Here is a 10,909-nt window from a genome sequence, read left to right on the forward strand (position 1 = left end):
TGGAAGCTACACAGTGCGGGGGAATTTTGAAAATGAGAGGTGAAAAGAAGAGACATTAACAGACGTGTGCTAAATATCAAAAGGTTACACTGTCTTAACATGTTTCTCCCCTTTCCAAGTTAAATCGGTTTTCATCCCAACTGTTTTTTTCCACATAACCCTTTTGTACTGTAAACGATTGGGGATCATGAATATTTAACTGTGAAATTTCATTATCAGCACATCTCGTTTGAAACCTTTAATGAAACAAAGCTGTTAATCATACCACGGATGTGAATTACAAGGTGAAAAAAATTACTTCCTTGAAAAAATTGGGTGTCAAGTTGCCTTTATTAACGTTCATTCACTCATTCATAAATATGGGAATTCCTTCAACTAAATAATATGTTGCCCGAAAACATGTCAAACATACATTGAAATTAGTATTCAAATCCAATCTAATTGTCTTGGAAATAAATGATTGAAATTTCAGGGATATCCCAAGGAACATCCATCACACACATCTTCCTTGCCTTTGGCAGTAGAATTATTGCTCAATCCAGTAATGCGATTAAAATCTAATAAATCCTCTGTTCCACCTGCTGCCTGGCTCGTGGCAGTCCCACACACACACCTGTCGAACTAACGGAATTCGCCCACACAAGTCTTGTTTGTATGTGTGTGCGTATTGCGAGATGTTTATATCATAAACTAAGAGGGGTGCAATTATCTCAACACTGCACAGCAAAAAGAAAGCATTTGCAGGACAGGCTTGCGTTCCAGGAGCATAAAAATGATAAAAGTGGTAAAATGTCTTAGCCCAGAAAGTTTAATGAGTCATTTGAAATTAATGTGAGGAAAGTTCTCTTTTTTTTTTTTTTTCCATTTCAATGCTATCTGAAATTAGGTGCTAAATGTCCTGGTAAAAAACCAACCCAAAACACACACATGCACCTCGTGTTATTACTAAAACAGCCATGCCCTATCAAGGCTGTTTAGTAAACGGCAAGGGAGAACGTCAAGCCTGAAGAAATGTGGTCATGCTCAGTGCTCCAGGAGTGGGTCCAGGATTTACCAGCTTACTGTTATGGGTAAACACCTACACACACTCCAGACACACGTTCACAGGTGATGAAAGCAGGCAATACCTTGCCCTTAGTCCACAACTTTTCATGTGTCCTTTAAAGGTCAACAGAAAAAGTGAATCATAGCTTGTATTTGACTGCATAAATCTGATGTAAATTAACAACACTCAGGACATAGTCTGCTATACAAGTCCAATCCATATATCGTGACAAATCATTTTAATCCCCAAATATATTCCAGTCAAGATGAATTCCAGTAACTTTTCCGGACGGGGTTTAAAAAAAAAAAAAGGAAAAAAAAAAAAGCTGTATCCTCTTTATAACATCCATCCCTCTCAGACGTTGTACAGTAAGGCAAGAAATGGACTCTCCTTCCTATGCAAGGCTTATATACACGATTTGTGCAAAAGTTAAGTTTAAAGACAAACAGGGGCACAGAGAGAGGCTGTGTATATATGAATCATTGTTATTTCACCCTAAAATATTTTCCATGTCAACAGGCTGTATACATGGTGATATGAAGAGGGCATTGCAGAGTGGGAGGGAGAGGAAAGGAGAAGCGGGAATACAGTATCTCTAAATGAAGATTGAAAATAGTTCAGGCAGTATTATTCGCTTTCATTCATAATAATCCTATTTTATTGATGCTTTAAAGTATGCAGATATGATTATTTTGAATGCCTCTGACCCTCTAAAGTTTACACTTAGTTTTACACTTGAGTTTTAACTGTGAAGACTAGTTTTATCCCAGATTGAGGTGTAACAACTTGAAAACCAGAGAGCAGTTTATAGGTGGAAAACCAAGCATTTTCTGAATGTGAGCGATGTTGAACACGTATCTGCATAAAGATTGGCCAATAACGACTTAAACGGAACATCAGCCTTAAAGACTTAAAGGCGCTAATAAGCCACAATTGTTCTCTTTTACGGAAATTTGTTATTAGAAATCAAGGGCGTAGATTTGCATACATAACACTAGCAACTTTTCAGGATGATCAAATTGTCCCCACCAACTTTTAGCAACCTTTTTTCAATATATAAAGAGTTAAGATATATACCACCCACCCACCAAATTGACACAAAATCGACATCTGTTCATGTATAAGCCGCACTGGACTATAAGCCCCAGCTATCCTCACTGTATTATAGGACATTTACACCAAAAGATATCAACCAGTAACACTTTATTTGACAGCGGCATCATAAGAACGTCATAAGACCAAATGAACCACCATGAAGCTTTGAACAATTTAGCTCCAAAGCTTCATTGCTTCAAGAAGCTTCATTTGGCTATCATTGTTCTTTTGGGGAAGACAGTCAACCTCTGCTGCCAGCTGCTGTCCCACTGCTTGTCATCCAACATGCCTCCTAGCATGCATTGCAGCACTACAGATGCAGATAACAAATCAAAATTCATGTTCTGTGCTAATTATTTCTATTTAGTTCTTTCATTAATTGCTAGTTATGGAATTCATTAACACTTTATTTGAAGGTGGCGCCATCAGACTGTCATAAGACCATCATAATTATGACATGACACTTCCATGAGCATTTAATAATGCTTATGACAGATGTCATCTTGTGTCATCTGGCAAATTATCCCCCTTTTGAATGGTAAAAGATCCGAGCTGGACATAAATGGAGTTAGTGACATAATTTGCCGGATGACACTTAATGACACCTGTCATAAGCATTCATTAATGCCCATGATAATGTCATGTCATATTTATTTCTCATGGCCGTCTTATGACGCCGCTGTCAAATAAAGTGTTACCTATTCACCCAAATAAATCAACAAATAAGCCGCACTGGACTATAAGCCACAGGATTCAAAATGAGGGAAAACAGTAGAGGCTTATAGTCCGAAAATTACGGGTAGGTAATTTAGATTGTCTTACCATATGTTGTAAGGGTAGAATCGACCCTACCATTATTAAGTGAACTATTTTCATTATGTTAAGACTTAGTTATCCCTTTTCACTTGCAGAATGTGGTAGTCCACCCCCCGACCCCCGACCCCCCACCCCCTCAAATGAACATTTGGTTGCCTGATGACTTGAAGCTCCCCGTCCCGCCACAAAGACATACACACAGACATACTCAAACAACCCTGACATATTCATGTCGACAACATGCTGCCTCCTCCGCTCCCTTCGGAGAGGAGGAAATATTTGAAGTTTCTTTTTTGGCCAGCAGCAGCCACTGTAAGTCATGTAAAAAGGCGTCATTGTGTGGAGGTGGGGGAAACACCACTAATTTTGCTCCTGAAAGTTTGACCTCCATCAGAGTTAGCATAACATTAAACTTGCTAACCCTCAAAACTACTGCAGTCAGGCCAGCCTCGACAAGGAACAACAAAGTCAAGCCATTGGATTTGGATCATTGTTTGCTTTATGAGCAATACAGAAATATTGTTCCTACCAATGTTGATACCAAACCTACGCCCTTGGACATAAAATATTGCCATTGATTTAAAAATCCATAATATTTAGTACATGTTTTGACCTACGGAGGGCGCCATTTTTCATGAGAGCAGTGGAGGCTCGGAGTGATGACGTAGATTGTCACTTTCACTAGACAAACACTACCAGGTTACTTCAATTCCTTCTACGCGGCGAGACGTCTAACACATGCCCACATTGGTTAAAAGCGGCGAGTACTTACGATCTGTGTTTTTATTGAGTCTTTTATTACCATTTCATTGCCTCAAAATACCTTCATACTTTTAAGTATTGTGTTTTCTTGTGGTAGCTATAAAGCAGATTGTTGATCCGTTGACCACATTAGTCTTGTGGCATATTTAAACCACCCTTATTTGATAATGCTACATTTAAGTATTTTCTTAAGGCATCCTTAGTAGGTTCCGTCTGTGTGAATCTAAACAAAACAAACTGAAAGCCCTCAGTAGTACTTTGGGTGTCAAATTAGCCTCCGTTTTTTTTTCCTACTCTCGGCACGTCTCATCCTCTCATTTTTTCCTGTTTATTTTGCTTTTGCTGCTCGTTTTCTGAAATATCGATAGTGCTGCCATGCTCATTAATGTTCTTCTCAGGTTGAAATTGAAAGGGTGGAACAGATGACATGTTTATGTCGCTAGAGTCATACTCTGGAATCCTGGCAGCGTAACCATGTGACATCACCGCCTTGCGACGTCAACAACAATGGCAACCTTCCTCGGTAAACTGATTTTACAAATTGTATGAAAACATCAAGAGGGGTTTCAATATCAAATTATTTTAACTCATAATAACGTTTATCTTTTAAGAACTACAAGCCTTTTTATTTTATAGCATGTTGCAGATGACGCTGTTATTTTGTTTATTATTTTCCATTGTTGCCACAATAAAGTCGGAAAGTCATCACCGACTCCTCTCCTTTCTATTTCCCCATTCGGGGCTATTACAATATAAATATTTTTTTTATGTCGTCGGGCGGAGTTGCTGTAAAAAGGCAGGAAGGAGTAGGTAGAAACTTTTCTCAGTCGATGAGCGCAATAATGCTCGTGTCGCGTTCAAAAACTGCTCAGATTTCTAGCCATCAACGACCTTGTTGTCCGCGACAATGTGGACCCCGGCACGTCTACTGCCCATTATTTGGTTAGACTCGTCATGTCTCGATATACTCAAAAGTGTCCTTTCTATTTAATCCATATGTGACGACCGTCAATCCTCCCCGTTTTATTCAAACACATTGTCAAGGACAGCAAAATAGCTGACGGCTAGAAATCCGAGCAGTTCTTGAACGCGACACGAGCAGCTCTCCTAAACGTTATCTACAAACGAAACACCCATAACTTTAAAACTACTCGATGGACTATTTTGTCCGCCTTTGTGAAAACACAGAGAAACAGGCAACTTTTTTGATAAAAACTACAAAGATAAATGAGAAAGCCCTCAAAGCCAGTTACCTTGTTGCTAAATCCAAAAAGTCCCACACTGTGACAGAGACATTAATACTACCTGCCAGCAAAGCCAGTGTCTGCGAGATGCTCGGCCCTGAGCTTAAAGACATTGCTCAAGTCTCCCTGTCTGATAATTGCAAGCTTTTTCAAGCCTAACTGCTACAAAAATAAATAAATAAATAAAAACAGAGAAAGACTGAGAGCTGTTGAAGAATAAGGATATCGACTTTGTGTTCATCTAAACAGGCTCAAGTTTCACACTGAGTAAGTATACATACTGAGAAATTATTTTATAATTAAATATACGATAAAGAAAACAATTTTGGAACATTTTTGGTTTGTGGTGTGCCGCGAGATTTTTTCCAATGTAAAAACGTGCCGTGAGTCAAAAAAGGTTGAAAAACACTGGTTTAGAGGTACCCAAATTTAGCCAAACCTTGCACACTTAAATAATATGTTTACAGTATAAATTAGGGCTGTCAAACGATTAAAATTTTTAATCAAGTTAATTACAGCTTAAAAATTAATTAATCGTAATTAATCGCAATTCAAACCATCATAAAATATGCCATATTTTTCTGTAAATTATTGTTGGAATGAAAAGATAAGACACAAGACGGATATATACATTCAACATACGGTACATAAGTACTGTATTTGTTTATTATAACAATAAATCAACTAGATGCCATTAACATTATTAACATCCTCTTAAAGCGATCCATGGATAGAAAAACTTGTAGTTCTTAAAAGATAAATGTTAGTACAAGTTATAGAATTTTTTAAAATAAAATCCCTCTTAATGTTTTCGTTTCATTAAAATTTGTAAAATTTTCAATCAAAAAATAAACTAGTACCTCGCCATTGTTGATGTCATTACACCATGCTCACTCCCCAAACCCATAAAATAATTTGGACACAAGCGCCAGCAGAGGGCGCCAAACAACAAAAAACAGGTAACAAGTAACAAGCGGACATTACACTGCTGTCCTTTTAATCTGAGCGGGGCATGTGCGTTAATTGCGTCAAATATTTTAAAGTGATTAATTAAAAAAATTAATTACCGCCCGTTAACGTGATAATTTTGACAGCCCTAGTATAAATATATTTTTTTTCAAAAGATATATTGTGCTTTTTGTTTCACCACTAATTGAGGACTGTTAACACGCTACACTTGCAGTGCATCCAAAGGAAACAAATGGTCCTTCGGCACATAAGCCTTTCTAGTGGTAATCGAAAGACTTATCAGAGTGTGCAGGCCCACTCTATAGATCTTTACAGAACTACTGACACCCCATTATGTTGTAATCAAGCAGAAAAGCTGTTAGGGCTGAATCTTTGCACTATTTTCTCTATCGAGCAGCGCAGTGCAGGTACACCACTGCAATGGGAGTCGACTTGTCGACGGTGGTGACCTTTGACCACAGTTTGTAATTTTCTCCTGCTGCAGATGAGTTGATGCTTCCTCACCTGGATGAATGAGTACATCCCACATTTGTAACCTGTATGTGTACACGCGTTTCTGCAACCTTGTGGACAAATGACACGAGGGATTTATTTTAATTAATCTAAGAGAGCCACTTTGACTCGTATTTACAAAGCTTGATTGATTCTCTACTGAACTAAACACCATAAGAGACTCTGCCCAACATTTACAAGCTAAATTATAATACAGTTTATGTTCCATTATATTGTATTGATTTATTCACAACAAAGTTGCCTCTTTATTTCCAAGCATTTCTCTTGGCTGTACCAATTGCAGTAGGTGTATGTGGATATTGGATTTTCTTATAGCCAATCAAATTTCAAAATATGTGCTGGCCTATAATTCTTAATCCGTCAAGAGCATTGAGAAGCAGTACAACTGGTATAGATGCATCAACAACAGTGTTCTTTGTTTAGGCAAGAACATTTCTAATTTCATTGCATTTTTCCATCGTCTTATTTGATGGTGTCAGTCACAGATATGCTTCTAGGGACAACAACAAACTTTTGGAATTTTTGTGCTGTCAGGAATGACCCTCTAATTAAAAAAAATACAGCAGCATTGCGTAGTATAGTAGAGTATCCAAAAATTTTACGCAAATAAGAGTAGCATTACTAACTAATATTACTCAAGTAAAAGTAGTCATCCAAAATGTACTCAAGTACAAGAAAAAAAAGTATTCGTTGAAAAGAATACTTAATGAGTAACATTGTGAGTAACTGCTTACAATGTCAGATTTTTTAAAAACCTAATGGTAATTTTTTTTTTTATCAGCACAACATCATCTATATAAACTGTTATTCATTGTATATACCTGTCAAGTTGTACGGTTTCGGCGTAATTTGTACAAGTGAGCACTGATTTTTAAAAGTGTATGCCATACGTTCAGAATCTGTTCGTTTTTCGTGCATTACGTTTTTTTTTTCTCCATTCGGATTTTGTCACCGTTTCAGCAACGAGACAATGTGCGTTACTATGCGTTACTACGTTGGTTGAATGACGCGAGAAAAGTCAGAGACACGGAGAAAGAAGAACTGGAGAGGGAAAGGGGAGTTGTGACGCCGTTGGAAACGCGATGCTAGGTTAGGTGGCTCCAATAATACCTGACTGTAGCCGACAGCCTACAAACTACGCCCACATGATGCTACGCTAGATATCACATGTATATGAACTAGATGCGAAATGATACAATTGCCGGCGTTGGTAAACAGCCGCCATCTTAAAGCAGTAGACTTCTCAGAAAGGCTGTGTTGTAGTGAACCTTCCAGGTGAACCTAAGTAACCTTTTATCTAAAATACTCCTAAATTGGCAAAATCCTGACTTGAATCTATCTTTAAATGAGACCGTTTTAAAACTTTCACATGTCAAAAGTAGACAGAAGGGAACTAATGCAAGAACAGGAGCAATTTGAACAACTTTTACGGATGATTCACAACATTAAATGACTTCCAAACATAGCAAAGTTTACTATGTTTTTTTTTTTGGAAAAAAAAAACAACATGAAAGGTAACACCAGTAACTTTGCCAAGTAATTACTCTTACATTCAGGTAACTCAGTTTCTAACTCAATTACTTTTTGGCAGAAGTAATTTGTAACTGTTATTAATTACTTTTCTAAAGTAAGATTAACAACACTGGTCTTAAAGATGCAGTCTGCAGAATGAAAAGTGACGAAAGTTTTTATTCTGCCAATTTGTATGCGAACACAATTGGCCTGCAACTATTGCTGATCACTTCTCAGAATTTGCAAAAGAAATGTTTCCTGACTCAAAGATTGCATTGTCGGTAAGTTAATTTATCAATTGACCTTTTTAAATTATAACTGGACACACTAACAAACTACCTTCAAGTCAAACTGAATTGCGAGCTGAGGTGCTATGAAGTGTAGCCATCAAAAGACATGATAGAAATTGCCAAAAGTGCTACATACAATTATAACAAAAGTCACTGTTAAATTTTAGTAATCATGGGATAGGCTCCAGCACCTCCGCGACCCTCGTGAGGAAAAAGCAGCATGGAAAATGAATGAATGATTTAGCTGAAGATATTGATTGTTCTTTGATTGCACCAGGTTGTATGTCACAATATTACCAATAAATTCATATTATTTCAAAAATTGAGTTTTATTTTTGTTTCATATTGCACGCTATATAAAACGTAAGATTAGTCACCAATTTGTAAGGGCATACGCCACTATTTGTAAGATTGCCAATAGCCTCGGGTTGACAGGTATGGTTGTACTGAGTTCATTTTGTCTACAGTTATAGATTAGTTCAATTTTTCTTTTATCACAGACAATGGTTTTGGGTTGTTTTAATGACCTGACATGTTTCGGAAGTGTTCGCCGAAACATGTTAGGTCATAAAAAACAACCTGAAACCATTGTCTGTGATAAAACAAAAAAATCAACGAATAAACTGTTATTACTATACTGTACTATAACCTTTTACGCGACCATATTAGGCCAAAAAGATGACACAAAAATCATCAAATTTAGACCAGAGCAACACTATGAAACATCACCTGTCCAAAGAGCATGACTGTCCTCTAGTGGAGAAAAAAACATTGTTACCTCTGATTGGTATTATGGAGTCATGTGGTTATCGTTGCGACATCTAATTTGGTGAAACTGAGACACCTACTGTAGGCATTTCTGGCAAAAAATAAAGTCAATCTTTTGGCTAAAGAGGAAAAATGTAATGACTCTAGTGTGGCCCAAAGTAGCGGTGTTCTTCACAAATCTACTCAATAAAAGTAAAAAGTATTGCATGGTAAAACTACTCTAAAGTAAATATTTCTCAAAAGTTACACAAGTAAATGTAACAGAGTAAATGTAACTCATTACTACCAACCTTTGGTGTTGATAACCTTTGAGTGATTGTTTTATCTATTTATTTATATATTTGTTTCTTTGTTTAAATAACTTTTTTTTTGTTGGTTTCAGTTGTGAATGTGAGTCATTAAATAGCTGCTGCTGAATATTGATTGATGTACATGTGCACTGAAGCATTTGGACATTTGCCCACCTTGGTTGACATCCAACATCATTAACTTATTGAAATATTGCCTTCATCTACTAGAGAAAATGTATTTGTAGTATTACAAAGGAGTATCATACGCTTTTTCATTACTTCACTAATCTCTGTAGGTCAAAGTGCGAATCAATAGTAAACAAATTGCCCGAGGAAAAAGCAATTTGCGCTTTTATGCGTCGTTGATCTTGACCAATCAATCTGTGGGTAGCCAGTTTTTATTCATAAAGGATAATGTCATTAAATGTTTATTGTCTAGCAATTACTCCAAAATGATTATCATCTTACGCCTAATGTGTATTTTTCTTAAATGCAATTTTATGCACGTTTAATTGATTATATTTTCCAGAATAAAGTTACATTACCACACATCAACTGTAGATTATAGCGCTGCGACATTTTCATTTGTTGTCATGTCAAATGAATGTACATATGTATTTGTGGATAATAAATTCATTGCTACCTGGTCTGATAATTATTATACTCAGAATAGACAGCTTCTTCAATGATCTTGCTCTTGCGGGTCAAGAATGACATCTGAATGATTGATGATCGCGATGCGAATTGGGGCCTTTGGCACTGTTGTCATATATTTTTCTATAAATAAACTGAAAGACACGTATGCATGCAGAGGCTGTTAGATTTTGGAAAGTGAATGGAAGATTGGCTGAGAGGTGTCCGAAAATAGGAAATCCACTGCAACATTAATTGATGGGATGGTGGGAGCAAAATAATATCACTGCGCCCATTAAATTATGCAAATGGAAAATAGTCTGTTGGGATGAAAGGCAATATTTCTTGTCACACTAAAAATACAGAGTATAATAGAATATTTTACTTTCCTTATGCGTAAATGCCAGTGTTGTTAATAACGGCTAGAGTATAACGTCGATACTAACGGCATTATTTTTGTTAGTAATGAGTAATCTAATTAATTACTTTTCCCATCTTTGGAACGCCGTTACCGTTACTGAGGATAGGTAGGCGTGCGTTACTACAATTTGGTTGAATGACGAGAGCTGTCCGACACAGAGAGCAGAGCGGAAGAGGGAGAGGAGGGAAGGGGATTGTAACGCCGTTGGAAACGCGATGCTACTTGGTTTGGAGCGTTAGCATAGCATTCACGGTTTCGCTAGCATTAGCATTTCGCGTGGCGAGCATCATCTTAAACTATTTTCTTACATACAGTTCGTGGCATTCAGGTAGTTTCAATTAATTGAAAATAATTGACTGTTTTCCTGTTGTGAATGCATTATCAAATTACCGTATTGGCCCGAATATAAGACGGTGATTTTTGCATTGAAATAAGACTGAAAAAGTGGGAGTCGTCTTATATTCGGGGTCTAGACATTATACCCATTCACGACGCAAGATGGCACCAGATATCATTGAAGCGAATGCTGAACTTGAGGAGTAATATTCTGT

Source organism: Corythoichthys intestinalis, chromosome 11 (genome assembly GCF_030265065.1).
Source record: "Corythoichthys intestinalis isolate RoL2023-P3 chromosome 11, ASM3026506v1, whole genome shotgun sequence".
Taxonomy (NCBI): Eukaryota; Metazoa; Chordata; class Actinopteri; order Syngnathiformes; family Syngnathidae; genus Corythoichthys; species Corythoichthys intestinalis.